The sequence below is a fragment of the Nicotiana tabacum genome, chromosome 20 (genome assembly GCF_000715075.1).
Source record: "Nicotiana tabacum cultivar K326 chromosome 20, ASM71507v2, whole genome shotgun sequence".
Classification (NCBI taxonomy): Eukaryota; Viridiplantae; Streptophyta; class Magnoliopsida; order Solanales; family Solanaceae; genus Nicotiana; species Nicotiana tabacum.
This window is the reverse complement of record NC_134099.1, coordinates 151915819-151938815: the sequence shown is the minus strand read 5'-3', so window position 1 is coordinate 151938815 and position 22997 is coordinate 151915819. Positions and strand designations below refer to the sequence as shown.

General features: G+C 34.8%; 1 long non-coding RNA gene across 1 annotated transcript; it reads left to right on the top strand.

Annotated features, from left to right (window-relative positions):
- Positions 1-18079: 18079 nt before the first annotated feature.
- LOC107767743 (uncharacterized) lies at positions 18080-22654 on the top strand. Its single transcript, XR_001643966.2, has 3 exons — positions 18080-18218; positions 18295-18341; positions 22361-22654. It is a non-coding gene; the product is annotated as an uncharacterized LOC107767743 (long non-coding RNA).
- The last annotated feature ends 343 nt before the right edge of the window (positions 22655-22997 follow it).

The following is a 22997-nucleotide window of genomic DNA, read 5'->3' as shown; positions in this document are numbered from 1 at the left end:
CAGCGCGGACCGCACTGTTTTGGTGCGCGGCCGCGCTGGCTAACCTGAAACCCTACCCCTCAGACTCAGCCACGCGGACCGCACAAAAATGCATCGCGGCCGCGCGGCTCCAGCGCGGACCGCGCGGAAATGACCGCGGCCGCGCTGGTGTCTGCAACACCTGAACCTGCATTTTCTTAAGTCCAAGACCTCCCGGGCCCCATTCAAAACTCACCCGAGCCCTCGGGGCTCCAAACCAAACATGCACACAACCTTAAAAACATCTTACGGACTTACTCGTGCGATCAAATCGCCAAAATAACATCATATACATAGGATCAAGCCTCAAACACATGATTTTCTTTCTTCAACTTTCATAACTCAAACTCTCCATTTTTAGTCTGAAACACGTCATATGACGTCCGTTTTTAGCCAAACTTTACAGATAGTGCTTAACACATATTTAAGACTTGTACCGGGCGTCGGAACCAAAATACGAGCCCGATATCTATATTTTCTAACTCCTTTTCATTTCAAATTTTCTTATCAAATTTCAGAAAAATAATTTCTTTCAAAAATTCATTTCTCGGGCTTGGGACATCAGAATTTGATTCCGGGCACAAGCCCAAGTCCCATATTTTTCTACGAACCCTCCGGGACCGTCGAATCACAGGTCCGGGTCCGTTTACCCAAAATGTTGACCGAAGTCAACATTATGCATATTAATACCAAAATTCATCAAATATTTCACATAATTCACATATTCTAACATAAAAACTTTCCCGCTACGCGCCCGAACTGCGCACGCCAATCGAGGCAACTAAAAGCGAGGTTTTCAAGGCCTCGGGAGCACGGAACAAGGAAGAATTACGGTGATGACCCCTTGGGTCGTCACAGTTTATAAGTGGAGTCAAATATATCTCTATTATTACAAGATTGGTTCAAATATACCCTTATTCACTAGCGACGGAAGCTTTCCAGCATATGATCCTTTTTAGCAAGGGAAAAGGGTCAAATTTCCCGTTGAACTAATGCGACATGTTCCAATTTACCCCCCCCCCCCCCCAAACTTCTATCGCTCTAAACCAATCGCCACTACTTATTTCTGTTGTTCTACCTAGGGAAAAAGGTCAAATTTGTCCCTCTACTTTAAAAAATTATCCACATTTATCCCTAATTTTACTATCGGTCCAAATTAGTCACTACCGTTAAGAAAGTAGACAAATATATCCCCAGCCCTAACAGCTGTCCACTGTGGCAAGGGACCCACTCAATAAAAATTTCCACATAATTAATTCTAATTTTCTTTTCTTTTCTCTTCTTCTACCTAACATGTTAATCCCTTGCCCTCCACCACTACAACAACCTTAACCACTAAACTCATGAAAGAAGTGGGTATTTAGTACTTTGTGGCGGCGCCTTGAAGGGTTGAACCATCGTTGTTTGCCTTGAAAGCACACTGAGACAACCTTCCACCACCATTTTCAACCTCCGCCCGTCTTCATTTGCTAAAATAGCTGGTCTTCACTGTTTGTTAAAACAAAAAGGACTCAATAATTAAAATTGCTTGCTTGCTAATAAATTGTGTAGTATTAATACACCACATTCACTCACCATTATCTTAACACCAAATTTTCCTTTTTAGTCTCCTACCTGCATTTTTAGATTATTACAAAATTAATACTTTCCAATTTTTTCTATCAATTTTTTTCTTTTGATTCTTGTTTTTTCTTTTTTTGGTGTTACCGATATGTTTTCTAGATTAGTATAAAGAACAGAAGAATGGAGCTTGGGAAATCTGAAAATAGTGAAAGAAAAAGGGTTCTAGTCGTTTTCGAGTGTCAATGGAGAAGGTAAATGTATGGCTGTGATTTTGCCCATTGTTTAATTGATTATGGTAGTTTGTTTGACAAGTAACGGTTCTATGTGGTTTTGCCATCCATGGAGGTGGGTGGGGTGAAAGGGAAGGTAAATAATGGTAGAGGGCAAGGGAGAGAAAGAGGACATATATTTTAGGGAAAAGGAGAAAGAAAAAAATAAAAAATTAATGACGTGGCATTTTTTATTGATTGGGCCCCTTGCCACAGTGGACACCAGTTAAGGTTGAGGATATGTTTGTATACTTTCTTAACAGTAGGGACGTATTTGGACCGATAATAGAATTAGGGATAAACGTGAATAATTTTCTAAAGTAGAGGGACAAATCTGGCCTTTTTCCCTTCTACCTAAGTAAAATTTTAAAACTGGTGTTTGTTTGAGTTTTTTCAAGCAAAGTTTTTCTAAGTTCAATTATTTGGAGTTTTTTTTTTTTTAGGTGTTGATGTAATGAACTCATCAAATTCAAGATTTATTGCTGACGCACCCATGGTTGGTATGGATATATCCTCTTAGATCATTTCTAAGATCATGGCTAACACACTTTGGGTGTGGATGAAGCTATGCCTTTTTTTTTTCTCTCTCTTCAAATCTTCAACATATACCTACAAAATCAAATCTTCACTACCTTTATTTTCCAAAAAGATATAAAAATATTCACATTCGTCCAAATACACAACTTGTTAAATTTTCACTAGCTCTTTTTCTAACTGTAACTTCAGATAGATTCCAAACGGTTGCGGCGCGATATAGATAGGACTAGGGGTGGCAAACGAGTGGGTCGGGTCGGATATGAGCGGGCCGACAGATAATTTAAAAAAAGAAATAAATTATCCTACCCGACCCGTATTTGAGACGGATAAAAAAAGGTTTATCCGGCTGATAATATGGATATCCATATTATCCATGACTTGTTAAATATGATCACTTATGAGAGAATTCCTAGTCTTCCAAACTTGAGTAACTTCAATTTGAGGTTTTACAATTGTAAAAGTTAAACACATTAGTTATTCATTGGTTATCCATTTGGTTAACCATTTTCTAAGTGGATAATATGGTTCTTTATCCATATTCGGCCCATTTTTAAAGGGTTCATTATCCAACCCATTTTTTGATGAATAATATGGGTGAATAAGTGTTTTCTTTTAACCATTTTGTCACCTCTAGATGAACTGCATCTATATGTTAGCACAAGAAAACTTGCACTATTATTATTAACAATAACATAATAGGACTTAAAGCAAATTGCATTGATATTGAGTCCTGCAATTACATTTCCTCATACTACTTTCACCCATCCTAGGATCCCTACCCCTCCCCTCCTTATATGAAACTAAATAAATAGAAAACATAGTAAATAAAAATAAAGGGGTTGTATGCCGTATTTTTCTTTTACATATATGTCCCTTAAGAAACTATTAATAAGATGCCTTTTTGACTACTATACACTTATTTAATACTCTTCACTTTTAAGTTTTTGTTGCTATGTAGTTAATGTTTTTAATGTCATATCAAAAAAAAAAGTTTTTACTGTCAAGAACATTTATACAAAGGGCAAAATAAAAAATAAAAAAAATTATACCTTAGTTTTCTAAAATGACAATTATTTTGGACTAGATATATTTAGTAACCACGCCAACTAATATGGACCGGAGGGAGAAAATTCTTTTTAAGTATAGAAAGATGACATTTTCTCTGTGACAAACTAAAAAGGAAAGTATATCAGTACATAGGGAGTAAACATAATAAAGGGGTCGGGTAGGCATTAAATTCTATAAATACCAGCTAACATCCATTGTTTTCATATTGTTTCCTCACAAATATGCAAATCATAACAAGAAGTATGAAAAAAGCATCCATGATAGGAATATTAATAGTGCTAATCTTTTCTTCTTCCCTTGCTTATTCTACTCAACTTCCACCACTTCCATTTAAGAAGCTCCAACTTCCTCTGCAAACAGTCGGCCCTGATTCTAATGCTTTTGATCTTAAAGGCAACGGACCTTACACGAGTGTGGCTGATGGTAGAGTACTCAAATATCAAGGTCCAAATATTGGCTTCATTGATTTTGCTACCACATCACATCTAAGGTAAAGCACATAAACACATCAACTTGCTTTTTTTTTTTTTTTCATTTCATTAATGGAAAAGGGCCAAATATATCTATGTAATATTAAAAAGGTTTAAATGTACCCTTCGTTATATGTTTACTTCAAATATACCCTTGTCGTTATACTATTGGTTCAAATATACCCTTTTTCCGTTAAATTTGTTCAAAGTTGATATCCAATCTTATGTGGCACTGACATTTGATGACGTGGATGTCACATGGCTTGCTACCTCAGCGCCCTTAACTCCATTTTACCCCTCCCTTTTATTTTTTTCCACCACTAAAATTTTCTTCCCCTCCACTACTATTGCCACTATTATCGCTACCATGAAAAATATTGTATTTCGAATTTTAATCTTTTATATATGGATTAGGGGGGTTGAGGTGGCATGCCATGTGGCATCCACCTCATCAAATATTAGTGTCACGTACAATCAAATGTTCACATTGGACAAACTTAACAGAAGAGGAATATATTTGAACCAATAATATTACGGCGGGGATATATTTAAACTCAAAGTATAACGAAGAATATATTTAAACCTTTTCTAATAGTACATAGGTATATTTGGCCCTTTGCGTTTCATTAATCAAGTTTCATATTTTAAGTTTTAATGTTTCTCAATAGGACAAAGGAGGTATGTGATGGCCAAATTTACTAATCACATGTGGAAGACCTCTTGGCCTTGGGTTTATTACAAAACTGGTGATCTCTACATTACTGACATCAATTCTGGCCTCTTGTCCGTTGGATCAAACGGAGGCCTTGCCACACAAACTTGTTTCGGGCATAGATGGCGTCCCTTTCGCCTTTGCGGACGCGCTAGACGTCGACCAACTAGGGGGAGTCATATATTTTATTGATTCAGGATTAATACTTCGCACCAGGTTTGCTCATTCAATTTTCAATGAACTTTGGATTTCTAGAGATGTTGTAAAATTTACTTATCATGTCATCTTAATAATGAATTATAGGTAATTGTCTAATGAGTATGAATCAGTAACGTAGAACAGGGCAGTGGCGCCAAGGATGGTCAAATGCACACTTATACTGTATATACAAGTTAAATACTACTTTATATGGTTATATATTATATTTTGAACACCTTTAACACAATTGAATGAGGCAGTCCAGCGGTTCAAGCTGTTCAATGTGATGTGTTATTCACAGGTTCAAAGTTCTACTCATTTTATTTGCCAAAACTAAACGAAAACAATCCTATATGGTCTATTTGATTCTTTTTCAATTTAAAACAGTTTCTAATTAAGTGACTCTTAGAACTTAAAATTTGTGTAGAATGAAACAACTAATCTAATAAGTAATTTTTTAACTAAATGTTATTTCTTAAATGAATTTTATAATGTACAATTCAAGCTCTACACAAATTTCTTCAACAAAAGCTCTCTACAAATTATAGATCCGCTCGACTCTCTCTTTCCTTTAATTTGGTTTTATGCTTACTTTTATTAGTAAAATTTCTAATGTTGTCCTTTCGTTATTTTAATTTTGATTTATAAGATCATAGTTCTATTAAAAGTTTTTTTATTGTTTAGATAAATATTGCATAGTTTGATCTAAAAAATTTTGTACACCATTCATCGACAAAAATAATTATTAATTTATTTAAAGTTTGAATATCTTTGACAAAATTTCTGACTACGCCACTTGAACAATAGTGAGTGACTTTAATTATGAGACACAAAACTCAAAGTTCATTATGAACTTTCATCTAATATACCTCATGACTAAAGCTTGAAACTCTTGCCATTTTGACAGAGACATAAATTTGATCCTTCAAAGTGGAGATACAAGAGGGAGATTTTTCAAATATAATATAAGAACAAAGCAAGTAACATCATTGCTAAGTGAACTATCAGGGCCAGCAGGAGTGGCACTAAGTTTAGATGGTTCATATGTTCTGATCACAAAAATAATTGCTAGTACGTAGAATCAGGAGACTTTGGCTCAAAGGTCCAAAAGCGAATTCATCAGAAATATAATATTCGCAAACCTTACTGGACATCCAGATAACATAAAGAGGACGATCTTAGGGGACTATTGGTGTGATGATCGTGAATTTAGTGTTCCGAGGCCTAAAAACCTCCTTTTTACCCCACCCTGATTTACGTGCGTGGTCCGGACCTATATCCGGAAAGCTTTCTATGTGAAAATATGAGAAACAGAAATTCTAGAGTTAAAATTTGATTATGGTTGACTTTTGTCAACATTTTGAGCAAACGGACCCGGATCTATGTTCCGACGATCCCAAGAGGTCCGCAATAAAATATGGGACTTGGGCGCATGCCCAGAAATGAATTCCGAGGTCCCAAGCCTTAGAAATCAATTTTTGAAAGAAATTATTTTACTGAATTATCTAAGAAATAAAGAAAAGAATTAATATTTGAAACCATTGTTATTGGGCCCGTATTTTGGTTCCGGAGCCTGGTACAAACTTGTTATAGTATTTGAAAGATAACTGTGAAATTTGGTGAAAAACGGAGTTTATTTGACATGAGTTGGATTTCCGATTGAAGAGTTGTGAACTTTGAGAGTTTTTGATGAAAATGTTAAGTTTTGAGGTTTAATTCATGATTTTACATGTTATTTTGATGATGTGATCGCACGAGTAGGTCCATATGATGTTTTTGAATTAGTATGCACATTTGGTTTGGAGTCCCGAGGGTTCGGGTGAGTTTCGGGTAGGTTCCGGGGGTGTCTTAGGCTTAAAACATGGCTATTGGAGGTTCAGAAAAATTGCAGCTCACTGAACCTGCTAGTGCGGTCCACATTGGTTTTGTGTTGTCCGCACTGGTGACTGTGCGGCCACAGTTGATTTTGTGCGGTTCGCACAGGTTCACTGGTGACTATGCGGCCGGAGTTGATAAGGGAGTCTGAGAGGGGTATATTAAGACGAGATTTTCAGTTATTTTTCATTTTTCAAAATTCCAAAAACATAAGAGGCGATTTTTCAGACAACCTTTCTTCTCCAAAATATTGGTAAGTGATTTCTAACTCGTTTTTTTTTTCAAGCATTAACATCTTTTCACATGATTTCAACTCAAAATCAATGATTTTCATGGGAGAAATTGGGTGTTTTGGGTAGAACCTAGGTTTTTCAAAAATTGGGGATTTGGACCTCGATTTGAGGTCCGATTTCAAAACAAATCATATATTTAGGTTCGTAGGGGAATGGGTAATCGGGTTTTGATTCGAACCTCGGGTTTTGACCCTGTGGGCCCGAGGGCGATTTTTGACTTTTTGGGTAAAACTTTAGAAAACTCATTTTCATGCATTCAAATTGATTCATTTAGCGTTTATTGATGTAATTAAGTAATTTGTGACTAGATACGAGCGAATTGGTGGTGGAATCAAGGGGTAAAGCTATAATTGAATCGTGAATTGTGTTCATGGCATCGAGGTAAGTGTTTGGTCTAACCTTAGCTTGAGGGATTAGGAGTCGAGTCCTATTTGCTATGTGGTAATTGTTGAGTACGACGTATAGGCATGGTGATGAGTATCTATACGTTGGTATCTAGCATGCCCGTGAGTCTTATATTGTGATTATCATGACTTCGTTGTGTCTTTCATGCCTTGGTAATGGTTTCTACTTGTTGTATAAAGTTTGTAGAAGGAATTGTGACCTATGAACATTGAGGAGCGTTGGCTCAAGTTATATAACGAATTGTGAAAGTATAAGTGATAATTGAACCTCTAGAGCATTGACTCGAGTTGTGGAGTGAATTGTGAAATAAAAGTGAGAAAGAGAAGAGATCACTATGTTGTCGCCCTTGCCGGGCTATTGTTGATTTATTTGTTATCTCCCTTACCGAGATGATGAGGTTATTGATGATGTTCCCTTGCCGGGATTTATTTATTGAATTGTTGTTCCCTTGCCGGGATCTTTATTGCAATTTCATTTATTCTTTTGCCCTATTGTTTGTGATTGTTGTTTGGGTGAGGAAGAGAGTTAAAGCACGAAGGGTGATGCCGTGCATTGTTTGTTTTGTGAGGAAGGAGTGCAAAGCACGAAGGGTGATGCCGTATATTATTGTGAGGAAAGAGTGTAAAGCACGAAGGATAATGCCGTGCCACACGATGTATCATTCTGTGCTGAATTTTTTGATTATATGGTGAGGAAAGAGAGTAAAAGCACGAAGGGTGATGCCGTGCACATTTTTATTATATGATTGTTTTGGTGAGGACGAGAGTAAAAGCATGAAGGGTGATGTCGTGCATTTGTTGATTTCTGATTCTTTGTTGATATCCGAGTTATGTTTATTCTTTCGTTTATTTGATGTCTTTCTACTCGGAACTGTTATCTCCCCCACAGCATGCTCCCCCTCCCATTTTGTCTGGTTATTTTTGTACTTCTTTTCCGCTGTATATATATATATATTTGAACTGCACAGGTTTATTTGGTAGTCTGGTCCTAGCCTCGTCACTACTTCGCCGAGGTTAGGCTAGATACTTACTGACACATGGGGTCGGTTGTGCTGATACTGCACTCTGCACTATGTGCGGTTCCCGGAGAAGCTTTTGGACCGTAGTGTGGAGGCTACCTTCAGTCCACACGGAGATCCACGGTAGACCTGCAGGCGTCCGCAGGCCCTGACATCTCCCTCTATCCCTATTTCCTGTTTCATTTTCCTTTTATTCAGAAACAGTGTATTGTCATTTTCTTCAGATTTTGTATGTAATAAATCTTAGACTGTTTGTGACACTGTGACACCAGGTTTTGGGTGCTTTAGGTTTTAAGAGTTGTAATAGATGCAGATTTTAGATATTTAATTGTTATCTTCCGCTTAATTATTTAAAGTTCTGTTGTTTTCATGTTATCGTCTTATATTTGTTTTAAAGAAATAATTGAGTAATAAAATAAATAGTTAAATGATTGGCTTGCCTAACTCACGTTAGTAGGCGCCATCAAGATTCCCGAGGGTGAAAAATCCGGATCGTGACAATTGGGTGGCTGTCAACAACCACCTCCATCCATATTTGCGCTAGCACAAAGGATTGATGTGCTTGGGAACGTTGTCGTATCGTTGAATATCACAGCTCATTATCCTAGTTCATTTTCTGAAGTTCAACAATATTTTGGTAGAATTATATAGGATCTTTTTTTCTTGAAAATTTTGTTGGTGTTTATGGAGTTTGAAGGCTTATAAGAGTTAAGACCGTGGAAGTCTGTTACTTTATGCCCCAACAATAAAGGTGTCAATTTTTTATTATGTATAAAAAAAATAAAAAAAATAAAAGGACTATTTTAGGCTTCTTTATTATCTTTCATTCTTTAAGCAACACTAACCTTTGTGGAAATTGATATAAAATATCTTTCTATGCTTAATGAAATATATCGCGGCAGTCTGGGGAACCTCATTTCAGCCTTGGCGCAACGGTGAAATTGTCTTTGTGTGACCGGTCACGGATTTGAGTCATGAAAATAGTCACAAATGCTTCCATTAGGATAAACTATTTATATCACACTCCTTGGGGTATGGTCCTTGCAGAGGCGGATGCACATGACGAGTTGAGGGGTCACCGACGACATCCGAAAAATTCGGCAAAAACTATATATATACTTGCAGATGTCTTCAAAAAATATTCAGATATTAGCATAGGTCCCCGTACGAATCTTTATGAGCAGTGATAAATTTATATTGAATATCATGGTGCTCTCGCTACCGCCGAATCTTAGGTCAGCCTCTGCTTATGTGAATATAGAATACTTTGTGTATCAGACTGTTTTTTTAGCGGGGGAGAACGCCTTTGCAAAATCTTCATTGTAATAATTACTGGCAATCACTTAACAGCTTTGACGCATTGAATGATGTATGTATGGTTATGTGTGCCTCATTCGTTGCAAATGAACTGAATCCTAACAGAACATTTAATTTGAATTTGATAATAATGAAAAACCAGCAAAGAATTTCGATCAACCGAATGTTCTAACCGCAAGAAAAAGGATAGGAGTTATATATGGGCATGTGAATGACACACCCAAATAAGCCAAAAATCTGTGCCATGATTAATGAAAGAGACAAACAACTTATCTATGTTCAAAACATCTTGCTCAGGCCTAAAAGAATAATGTCTATCATCTACCTTCGAACTCAATATATAAATATATACATAGGTAAAAATCCATTAGAATTTGAATGATTTATTAGATCTATACTAATTTTAAAAAGTACAAATAAATTTAATGCTAATGACTTTTAGAGGTCGAATACATCAAATTTAAATCTTAGATACTATCACCTGAGTGTTATGACAGGTACACTTGGAATTATTGTTCTACCTCCTTCCTTCTGCAGCTTTCTCAAGCAAGAGGAAAGAGTATCAGTTACCTTCCTTCTGCTTATAGTATTATTTATTCTGCTTTACCTGAAATAATTGATGCGAAACTAGTTGAAGGTAATTTAACATTGATTAAGGTTAATAAAATATACTAGCTGGACAAAGGTGGTGAGTTTACCAGCACTACTAAGGCCAAATGTGGAGCTAGGATTGCTGAGTTTTCGGACACGACTTTAATTGTTACGTTACTAATTGTGTTTTAAATTCAATTTTTATACATATTTAATGATGAATTTTTTAATATAAATACATAATTTGGCCTAAAGTGATGAGTTAGTTCGCAAATAGGGAACCTAAACCATTTTATCAGATTTCATTTTATCATCATACAGTAAACCTAAGCGATGCAAGTGCAATCTGAGTAGCATAACAGGATGAATGTTGTAGAGAAACAAAGATATAGCGTACCAACATACAAGTGAGTGGAATGTGAAATACTAAATGACATAGTCCTTTCATCAAAAAATAAAATAAAATTTCCATTAAATCAGTTAATTAGCTCTTAACTGAAAAAAATAAATAAGGACGATAAAATACCAAGATACTAGTAGGGTTGTGCATAATTTTACAAATATCGAATTACCATAAACTTTTGGTATTTGATATTAGGTATTTTGGTATTTGATATAGTATTTGGCTTAGTTTTAAAAGAAATAATTAGTTTTAGGTATGTTACTCAGTATTTAAAAATAAAATACCAAAATGCCGATACCGTACTGGAAATATGTATTAAATTAGACAAAACATATATTATTGATTATAACATAAATATAAAAGTTCTAAAATTCTACTTTCCCTTATTCTTAGGATTTTTCTTAACCTTTCCCACCTTTTTTAAAAAAAATACTATACTTAAGTTTTTCCCCTTTTTGGTCACCTAGTGATGTTTCTTTTTTTTTTTTTGGTCGAAAGAAATTTTTTATTTCAACCAATTTTTCAATTTACATCACCTGTACTATTGGACTCTAACAGGGTCTCATGACTGAAACCAATAAACAGAAAAATCTATACAACCAAAGCTGCTTATTAAGATCCCATAACACTCATGAGTCTTTTTCCTATCCTACTTGCTATGAAATACAATTAGGATAACTATTTAGTGTACTCAATATAGATGTCCATTTACATTTCTTCTGTCCTGTTATGTGCATTTGCATGGCAATGTCTTTTGCTCAATCTTTGACCTCTCTTCTCTGGTTTTGAAATCTTCTTTCATTTCGTTCCATCCAGATGTGATAAACTACTGCTGCAAACACCACTCCTAACAAAGTCTTCCTTGAATTCCTATTGTTTACATTGGTAGTTAGCCACTGCACCTCAGTTTTCCAGTTTTCAATCTTCTTTTGGTATCTTAGTCATCCTAGCATTCCTTTCCATAAGCTCTGAGAGTATGGGAAATCGAAATACAAGTGATCATGTGTCTCTTCTATGTCTCCTCCACACAGTACACATGAATGAGCCACCTAAATTCCATTTTGCTAGTCTGTCAACTGTAGCCAGCCTTCTTTGTATTGCCATCCATAAAATAAATTGTTGCTTTGGTAGAATTCCAGTTAACATGACTAATGCTTTCCAGTGGACTTTGGGGTACCTTGGAGTAGCATGAAGATAAGCCTTCTTAATGCTGAATCTCTCATTCTGAGCAAAGGATTCAATAGTTGGTATGTCATTAGCCCACCATTCTTTTGCTGTAAATAGTTTCCTCACTAGCTAACTAGCCTACTTTGGAACCTTCAAAGTATTGATGTCATTCTGCTTTATGTAAGGGCAATGAATCTATCTAATCCAAAGCTTGTCTTTCTTAGACATTATAGCCCAAAAGAGTTTATTCAAAGCAGCTTTGTTCCATCTCTCATAGTTGATAATGTTTACACCCCCAGCAGCTTTTGATTTATACAATATTTCCCATGTTATAGGAGCTCTGTGAGTATTATCACGACTGCTAGTCCACAAATAATTCCTGCAGATACCATTAACAAGTTTAATATCTTTCTTTGGAATAAGGAATACTTGAGCCCAGTAGGTCTGCATTTCAAACATGACACTCTTAATGAGTTGTAGTCTTCCAGCATAGGACAAGAACTTTGATGTCCAACTTCTTATACTATCCACAATCTTCTCAACTAATATCATGCACTGATGAATAGTAATTTTCCTTGAGGACAGAGGAACTCCCAAGTATTTGAATGGTTGTCTGCTGATAGATGTAGTTCTGCTAGCATTCTATCTTTGAACTCCATAGGCACACCTGCTATATATAATGAGATCTTTTCCAAGTTTGCTTGTAGACCTGAGACCTTGGAGAAGTGATCAAAAACTCCCATCATTAACTTCATTGATACCTCACCGAAGGGTAAGATGCGCGAGGGAGTTTTTCCAATTTAAGTGACAATATTCGAAATGAGATTATTTATTTGATTCAGAGTCGCCACTTGGGAAAGGTTTGGATTTTGGTGTCCCAAGTCACCGGTTTATCTTGAATCCCAAATCGAGGAAAATATTCGACTTTCCAAATGAAGTCTGCGAACCAGAAATTCTAAGTAAGGAATTCTGTTGACCCGAAAGAGGGTGTGAGGAACCCTCGAATCCCGTGGTTCTAGCACGGTCGCTTAAATTGTTATAATGGATAGATATCTGATTTAATACATTTTATTACTTATGTGCTTTCATTAAGTTTAAACCGCTTTTATTATTTATCATTTTTATAGAATTGCAACATCGTGAAAATGCGTCTCGAACAACGTCACAGTCAATGCACCCATGGTTGTTAATACATTCCGACTCCGTTGAGATTTGAATTTGGGTCACATAAATGCGCACCCGAGTTTAAGAATGTAATTTAATTAAGTCGCGCCTAAAGAGTCTAACGCGTTTATTGTCTTTGGGGAAGGCAATGAAATTCACTAAACAGTCCATCCCAAATTCTAAGTATTTTATTGTGACCAGTTATTGAGGGCCCCGCAATTTACATTGTTTTATTTGGTGAGGCTCGTCTCATTTTATGAAAGGATAAACCTACAATGACTACATTTTTCTATTATGTCTCTATAAAATGAAAGAGAAAGGTCTTAATTTATTTACATGCTTGAGTTGTTATAGTTGGGTTTCGAATATGATTCATAAATTCTGAAAATGATGCAAGCAGGGCAGTCCGTTGCCAATGCGGGCCCAGGCCCAACGTGTATGACATAAAACTAGACCTGGGCCGTCTTATTCACATGTTACTACCTAGTTACATTATACTAGGCATGTTCTCAGTTTGTCAAATTAAAAAAAAAACTTAGCAATCTAATTTTAATCCTAAACCATTTACATGCTGAAATTAACCAATATTATTTAACTAAACAATATTCCTACAAGTTCGAAATGGCCTATTCGTTTGATTTTTAACTAGACGGAGTTGCTACACCATTCATTTATTTTTAGGCAATATATATAGATAGTTCATCCGTTAAGCTATCGTCAGATGTTCCACTATATATATTAAATAGCTACATGATTCTGATTTTTGTAAGCTAAATAATTTATATATACAAATAAAATTCAGAATATAATTAAAATAAATTTAGAACTTCAACTCTTCATTTTTTCGTATTCATGCTTCCTGTTTCAGTTTACAATAATCAGCGTGTCGGTTGTGTACCTGATATTGGAAGCAAAAGAAAAGGGAGATCAGTAGAAATTCAGTAGCATCAACAACAGCAACCCCAGCAACCAGTAACAACCAGCAACGAGAAACTTAGTGACAGATTTTAAAATCAAGACAAAAATCCAGACACAACAACAACAATCAACGGACAGAAGCAAAGGGAATCTTTTCAGATTTTGAAAGACTAGTTAGTGTTTAACCCTTCATTTCTGAATCCGTATATCAGAATATTTGGATTGTATATCAGGTGTATACTCTTCTTCTTTTGAATTTCCAGAATGTTTTTCTTTTTATTTTCTAAAGTCTTAGTATTTTTCGGAATTTCCTCTCTCTTAAAATTTTCTTATGTATTCTGTCTTCTTCCTAAATCTGATTCAAGTCTCTCTATTTATTTCCCATCCCAAACACTTTAATCAATTAATAAAACCACTACTTTCTCCTACCAAACCCACTATCTTCCCACTCATCCCCCATTATATTAAACAAATATATCAATCCAACTCATTATATCTTGTCCCCCATGCCTACCATAAACAATTACCATATTCCCCTCCACTACATTATGTCTTGTCCCCCATTATATTAAACAATTATATCACCCACACCCCATTACATCTTGTCCCCCATGCTTAACATAAAGAATTATTCAAAATGTTCAATTACCAAACTACCCCTCCGACCTTATCGCAATTACCATTTTACCCTCATCAGCTATAACCAATCAATTAATCAAACTCAACCAAAATATAGCTAATAAGACCAATTTCTAAACAAATTCAACAACAAATCATATGAACACAGATGAACAACATCAAATTAATATGAATAAATTAACCATATTGGGAACCAATCCTGGTTAACTTAGACCAAAAATGGATGAGCAAAGAAACAACAATATTAACAACACAATACATGATTCAAACTAAATCAACAAATCAAAAACCAAAACATAAACTCACATTAAATCACTGGATGAACTTCAAACAAAGAATAAACATGCATTAAATCCGTATTAAATAACAAACATGACGGATCCAAATGATTAAACCAACATATTTCCCTATTACAACTAAATTCTTTTAGAAAAATAAAAACAAAAACCGAAGAAGAAACAATTATGAAATTAAACTTGAATCTAACAACATTAACAATTTCTGAAAAATACTTAAAACACATGAAACAAATTGAAGAAATAATTAATTAAATTTCAACTTGAATCTAACAAACATTAAACTAACAATTCCTATTTACAAAAATAAATAAAATTAACATGAAATAAACATGAAAAACAATTAATTAAATTTCCATTTGAATCTGAAAATTAAATCAACAAAACACATGAACAAACTAAAAAAATTAATTCAATCGATAAACATGAACAAAACAAGAATCGAACATTTATCGATTTTAGATCCGAGAATATCAAAACAAAAATACGGGCAAAATAAAACTCAAACCTACTAACCGGATCGAAGCGACGACGAACTCGAACGGAAACGGAAAACTCGAATCAAGACTCCCAACCTCCCAACGGATCCCGAATTCAAAGAAAACCCACCTTCTCTTTTAGACTTGACGAACTTCAACTGGACCTCACCAAACGACGAACAACAACGGACTCAAACAAACCAATCGAAACCTTGACAGAACTTCGCCGGACTTTAACCGGACTGCCTGCGATGGGGAGCAGCAGCTATGGTGAGCAGCAGCAACACTTGGACATGAAGAACGCAGCGGGCAGCAGCGATTTGGAAGCTGGAAGAAGCTGCCATGGCAGCAACGACAACGAAGAAGAAGCAGTGGGCAGCAGTGCGCGTCGACGGGAAGAAGACGCAGTGGGCAGCAGCGACGCGAAGGAGAAGAAGAAGCCACGGACAGTAGAAACGAAGAGACAATAACAGTAGTTGGTCGTAGAAGAAGAAGAAGCGGGCAGCAGCTCGACGGAATCTCGTGCTCATTTTGAAGAGCTTGAAAACGCAGCCATGGCGGGGTTGTTTGGAGAAGGTGAAGACGAAAGGAGAGGGCAACCATGGTTGGCTGAGGTTTGGAGATGGTGAAGTCTTGGAGAAAAAGAAGAGAGGGTGGTCATGTTGGCTTTCTTGAAGCTTGAGGAAGAAGAAGGAAAGAGAGGAGGGGGGCGGATGGGTAGTGTAGGTTTAGGGTTTTGTTTTCTTCTTTTTTTTGTTTTGTTTGTTTTTTGTCAAATGTAAGATATGGGGTGTTGGGTATTTGGGTTATGGACCGGGTCGACCCGTGTGGAGATGGACCAGGTCATAGGGAAGGTTGGGCAATTATTTGGGCTTGTGGTTTGAAATTGAAGAAGAGGCCTAATTCCGATTTTCTTTATATTTTTGCTCTCTTTTCTTCTTTTATTTTTCTAAAACTAAATTATAAAAATACTTAAATTATTATTAAGAACTAAATTAAGTTATAAAAGCGCAAATTAACTCCCAATAACAATTAACGCACAATTAAGTAATAATTAAGCATAAAATTGTATATTTGGACATTAAATGCTAAAAATGCAAAAGATACCTATTTTTTGTAATTTTTAATTTTTGTAAAACAAACTTAATTACTAACAATTGTATAATTAAATCCTACATGCAAAATGCGACATATTTTTGTATTTTTAATAATTTAACAAATAAACATGCACAGACAAATATACAAATGATTACACAAAAATACCACAAAAATTCAAAAAAGTTGCACACCAAGGAAAAATTATTTTATTTTGAATTTTTTGGGAGTAATTCTTTCATAGGGCAAAAATCACGTGCTTACACACATAAGTAAGTCATCTGCAAAGCAGATGTGTATGACTTGCAATTTGGCACATTTAGGATGGAAGTTAAAGTCTAGATTCTGAGTCAGTGTCTTCAGAGATCTGTTTAGGTACTTCATTGCTAATACAAACAAGTATGGGGACATTGAGTCCCCCTGCCTTAGCCCTTTTCTTGCTTCAAATTTATCAGTTAGTCCACCATTCAGTAGTAAAGTATAGCTAACTATAGATACACAATCTATGATTAATGCTACCATCTTGTATGGTATCCCAAACTCAAGTAGTACTGCTTTAAAAAACTCCATTCAATCGAATCATATGCTTTCCTGATGTCTACTTTGATCACGCATCTAGGAGAGACTGCTTTTTGAGTGTACCCTTTAATCAATTCATGAGCCATTATAACATTGTCAAGTATATTTCTCTCTTCTGTGAAAGCAAACTGAGAAGGTCCAACCAATAAATCCATAACTAGTTTAAGCCTATTTGTCAGTATCTTAGCAATAATCTTGTATATTGTTGAACAACAAGCAATAAGCCTAAACTCCTTCACATAGCTAGGATTTTTCACCTTTGGAATCAATGTAACAGTTGTGCAGTTAATTTCTTTCAATAGTCTGCCAGTTTGAAAGAATTGTTGTACTGCTTCTACGACTTCCTTTCCAATGATTGGCCAATATTCTTTAAAGAATTCAGCAGGATATCCATCCATACCTGGTGCCTTGTCATTAGGCAGATTCTTCACAATTTGACATATCTCCTCAGTTGTTACTGGTTGTAACAGTTGTTGCTGTTGATTCAGTGTTAGACAAGGGCCATTTCTTGCTAAATTGACATCAATTCCTGGTAATTCATCTGCTGTTGTCCCCAATAGTTGCTGAAAGAACTGAATGAATTCTTTCTGAATGTGTTTTGGCTCTATGATCTTCATCTGTTGTTCATTATAGATGCAACTCACCTTATTTTTTGCTTGTCTAGCCCTCATATAAGCATGAAAATATTTGGTGTTGCAATCCCCTAGTTGGATCCAATTTGCTCCTGAATTGCTTCCCATTTCTCTATGCTTTCTAAGGTCTTTCTTTCTTCTTCTATCAGTAGTTTGTTGAAGTAGTCATTATCACTACAAGAAAAAGGCTTTTTAGGGACCAACATTTAGCGACGAGGTATGAATTTGGTCCCTAGAAGTACACTAGTAAGGACGAGAAATTCACTAGTCCTTAAATCTCTATTTTTTCATTGAATTATTAAAGAGAAATAAAATTAGTCCTGATATATGGTCCTTATTTAGGCTTATTTTCCGCACGAGAAAGTGGCGCCACACCAAATTGGAATAAAACATAAAAAATAATTTACTCTAACTTTTAAGAAAACCTAATCTGCTGATTTCTCTCAAGGCTTATCTCCCTCACTCCTCAAAAAAGTATAAACCCTAAATCTCCTAAAACTCCATAAGCGAAGGTACATGTATTGAAACTAAATCAATATTTTTCTTCTATCTCTCTTAAGATAGGTCATCTAAGCTCATTTTTTGCAGATTTGGGGAGAATATCAAACTAAAAATTTACTACTTATCTATCACAAGTAAGCACAATTTCTTTCTCTATATATCTTGAGTTAACCTTTGTTTAATATTTCTCAATAACCCATTTTGCAGGTTTGTGAAATCTTGATTTTTTTTTTTTTTTGGTAGTAATTGGTTTGCTACTACTCAATATTTTTTTTTACAATCAGTTATTTTTCAGATTATATTTTCTTGGGTGTCTCTTTTTGAATTTTTATAGAAGCCTATGCTTTGTTTGGTATTTGTTCTTCAAATTTGTTCTTCCTCTACTATGGTTCTCTGTTTTTAGATATTGTTTCTGTGTAACTATAACATTATTTGATATTCTGCAATAATAGCAATTATATGCGGATCCTCATGGCTTCTATATACAATGAAGCAGCTATGGAAAATATTGATCATTGGTCAGCTTGCACGTCTTTCATTACTTGTCGGCATTTGGTATTGTAAAGATTTAACTTTTATACAGGGAGTGCAAATAATTATTGCAGTGTAATTTAACATGTTCCGCCCATGTGGGTGCAACAACCATTATCTTTGGTTTAAAGTATGGGTATTGTATAGTAAATTAATGATAATCACAACATAGAACAATGAGCACCCACGAAACTTGTTTGAGGCATAGTTTTCCGATTGAAAAAGTTTTTTTTGTCGATTCTTTCGTGTTTCCTTTTTCATTATTTTCTTTACATTCCTTGTACCATTTCTCTCTTATTTTTTCCTTTGTTAATTTATTTTCTTTCTTTCTTTTGATCGGTTTATTACTGAAAAATGAAGTGTTCACCGTTCAAAAATAGCATCTAATTTCTGTTGTAATGATAACCTTAGTACATTTTCTCGTTAAATTTTAACCTTAACATACACCTATAAATATATATGGGTCAATCTAAGTTAAAGGCAATGGAGCACTCATTACTTTAAAAACTTGGATCCGCCATTGACTAAGCAGCAGTGTAGTAGCAATTCTAGAACCCATTAAATCACCTCCAAGAATTGCAACCTTTTTTATGCGTCGTGGTACTAATCCTAAGTAAGTCACCCCAGGTACCTGTTTGTGTGAGAAAAAAGAGTTCGCAGAATCAAGAGGTCAGATTCATTGTTTAATGTTATAAGTATCAAATTATGTAGTAATCAATAATCATAGCCTAACATATTCGACCAACAACACAACTGTTGCACATATCATATACTATAGGCTATGCCACTGAAAAGTCTAGTAAGCGAAAACATAGCTTCAATTAGGTTTGTTATTGCAGTCATACAACGTTATCTAGTGTTGTATAAGCTTAGCATTATCAAACATTGGGTCCATTACAACATTACTCAGATTAGAAGTTTCTCCTCAGATCTATACTTTGCAGGGACATTCTAACTCTCAAGGATTTGTGCAATTGTTTATTTTTTATATAAGAAATCATATCTTTACTTCATTTTGTTTAGATTGTCTATGGGTGAATTTTCATTGGAGCCCTTTTGCTGTAGCATTTAAATTATTCTTGGTTCCTTTTGATTTTTCAGTGCTCTTATCTTAATTCAGGAAACTTTCTTCTTTATGGTAAGCAGAGGAGAAGAAAATATGTGTATTTAGATATTAGTATTGCATCTCATTGCAATTCTTAGTCGTGTTATGGGATATCTTTTGCATACCACAATTACTTAAATTTTGTCATAATGATAAAAATAACTGAGAATTTGTGTTCTGTATTTGAGGTGATTAGAATAGAATTATGGTATCTATTTTTTTAGACAGAGTAATGTGCATACCATGTTACTTCTGTACAACAGCTATGGTCTTAATTTCTTAGTGTATTTGTACTAGGCAATGAGTCACAGAAATGGTAATCAAGTCCTTTTGTTATATTTCTAGTCGAGTCATGATAATATTGCTTATATGATACAAAATTTAGAATTCGGGCTTCTTCCTCCTTACTCAGTTCGTTTTTCCTAAAAGGTTATGTGCATCTTAGAGTACTTTCATTATCCTTTATATTTTTTCTAATATGATTCTTATGTAATATCTAAGCTTATGCCACCTAGTAAGCAGTGGATGCAAGTTGTCGATAGACTTGATGAAGCTTACTTAAATGGGGTGCAAACTTTTTTGGATTATGCTTTTAGAAGAACAGGAGAAATGTGTGAAATACCATGTCCATGTGTAAAATGGTGTAACACAACTTTAGGAACACGTGAGATTGTAGCTGCACATTTGAAAGTATATGGAATAATTCAAAATTATACTTTTTGGTATCATCATAGAGAAGTTTTAGGTGAGAATGACCATTGATGAACATACCAAGTTAGTAACAACTTACTCATTTCAATTATTTTTTAGTTAATAAATATTTGAATACAATATTGCTGCAATTAGTAAAACTCTGTTGCAACTAGTGTGTTACTTGGCTTTTGCAACTAATACTGAGATTACTGCAACTAGTCTCAACTATACTGTTACAACTTGTAAGACTACTCTCAACGGGTGAACATCTTATAATTAGACTGCTGCAACTAGTATAAAATACTTAAAGTGTTAGTAAGTTTCATGCCGTTATAATAGCTAAAGAACAGCTTTTTAAAGCTGAAAAATCTCCCAGTAATATTCCATTTAACTAGTTGATCAATGAGTATGGTATTGTTACTTATATGGTATTGCATTGAAAAGTGGAGTGGAGAATAATAGAGGAAATGCTGATGGTCTATCTACTGGTTTTGTTTCTTACTAACAACGAGTATGGTTTTATTTCTTATTAACCTCTCCTCTGAATTTCAGTTTGATCCTTCTAAGTCAAACGTAAAACTTTAGTTGTTCTGTATTGCATTAATATTGGATGTATGAATGTGTTTCATGGGGGCATATAAGAGTATATTCTCCCTGGTTAGCAAATGTGTTTCACGGAAAAATATGTTAGAGGAAAACTTATAATATATCTTCTGACAAAATATGTAACATGTTATAAGTTATATATTTGTATACCATAAATGATGTTCATCCACTTTTCTCTATTTTGCTTTGAGACTGGTAAAAAAGAGTAAGGGGGAATAAATATTCGGTCTCATACTAAAGGACATGACTACATTCAGTATAGAAAATTGAATGTGCTCGTTTTTTGTACTAATATCCGAGTATGCAGTTGAAAAACTCTTCTTTTCCTATGTATGATTTATGGGTTTTTTTTCTTGCATGTGTATGGTGTGAGCACGTGATTTTTGCCTCATACGAATTACTCCAAAATAATTCCCAAAATTAGGTTTTGGTCTTGATTATTTGTTATTTTTAGGAATTATTGCGTAATTTTTCTGATTGTTTGCATATATTTGTGGGCATGTTTAATTTTATTAATGCATTAAAAATACAAAAATATAGCATTGGCATTTAAGATTTGATTTTACATTTTTTGGAATTAATTAATAATTAGGATATTAGAAAACTTTGAAATGGTACCTCGTTTAATCACTTAGGCAGAATAACTGGGATTAGTTCAATAATTTGGTTGAATGTGTATAATAATCCACTGATTAGTATAATTTTATACAAGTGGTTACTAATTGAGAAGCTCCTAATAGTGGTAGGGTAGTATTTGCATTATTAAATTAACTAAAAGCACTAATTGAGTGGACAATTAAGTGGATGATTAAAGAAATGAAAAGTTGAATTGGTAGTGGAAAATGCACTAATTGAATGTCCATTTAAAGGAGCTGAAAATCAGATTCAAGGGGGCGGAGAGAGCGGTATACACTTGATATACACTCTGGATACCCTGGATATACAGGGGCAGAATTCATTTTGGAGAGAGTAAAAAAGATAGAACCAAATTTTCTGAAATATTGAGAGCGGAAGAACACCAGAGAGAGTTCAAAGCTAGAAATAGAAAACAAAGAGAGATTTTCGGACTATTTTTCTTCTCCATTTTTACTGGTTTTCTCCGTGTTGCTGGGATTTCTGGATTGAGGTGTTGAAGCTACTGTGTTGGGCTTTCTGCTGCTGTATTTTGCTGTTTGATGCTGCTGATTGCTTACCCCATTTTTCTGTTTTACATACCAGGTACATGTCCTAAAACTCGATATATGAAAATATCCAGTTGAAAATGAATGAAGTGGAGGCCTATTGTTATTGAAGTGGAGGCCTATTGTTGATTTACTGCTTTCATTATAATGTAATAACCGTACTGATGGACTGTTAATTATAAGTTTGTGCATTTGAACTGTTAAGTGTGTGTTAGATATTTAGAAATGCATATGAGTTTAGTTGAGTATTCGTTGTAATAATTTCATGCTGGACTAACAGAATAGTTTCTATTAGTTTAGTTAATTTCCGGTTTTCCTAGATCTGTATAAATGGTATTTTCAAGCTATGATTAATTAGGCTGTAGACTGTTAAAGTAGTGTGATACTTCTTCTGATCATGGGAGCTTTATATTTAGTAGTGATGATGTGAGTTAATCTATAATTCTGAGTTTGAGTGGTTGTGTGTGGGTTCGAAATCAGAAAGTTAAAAGTAGATATGAGATATGTAATTCGTAAGGTTAATTTAGGCAATCTATTTTCGTCCAGCATCCTTAATTCTCGAGTTTCAATTCTCATATGTGGTCACGTTAGTGTTTAATCAAAGTTCACGAGTCAGCATTTTAATAAAAATGAGTCATAGTAGGGAATTTGAAATTTGAACTAGTATGCACTGT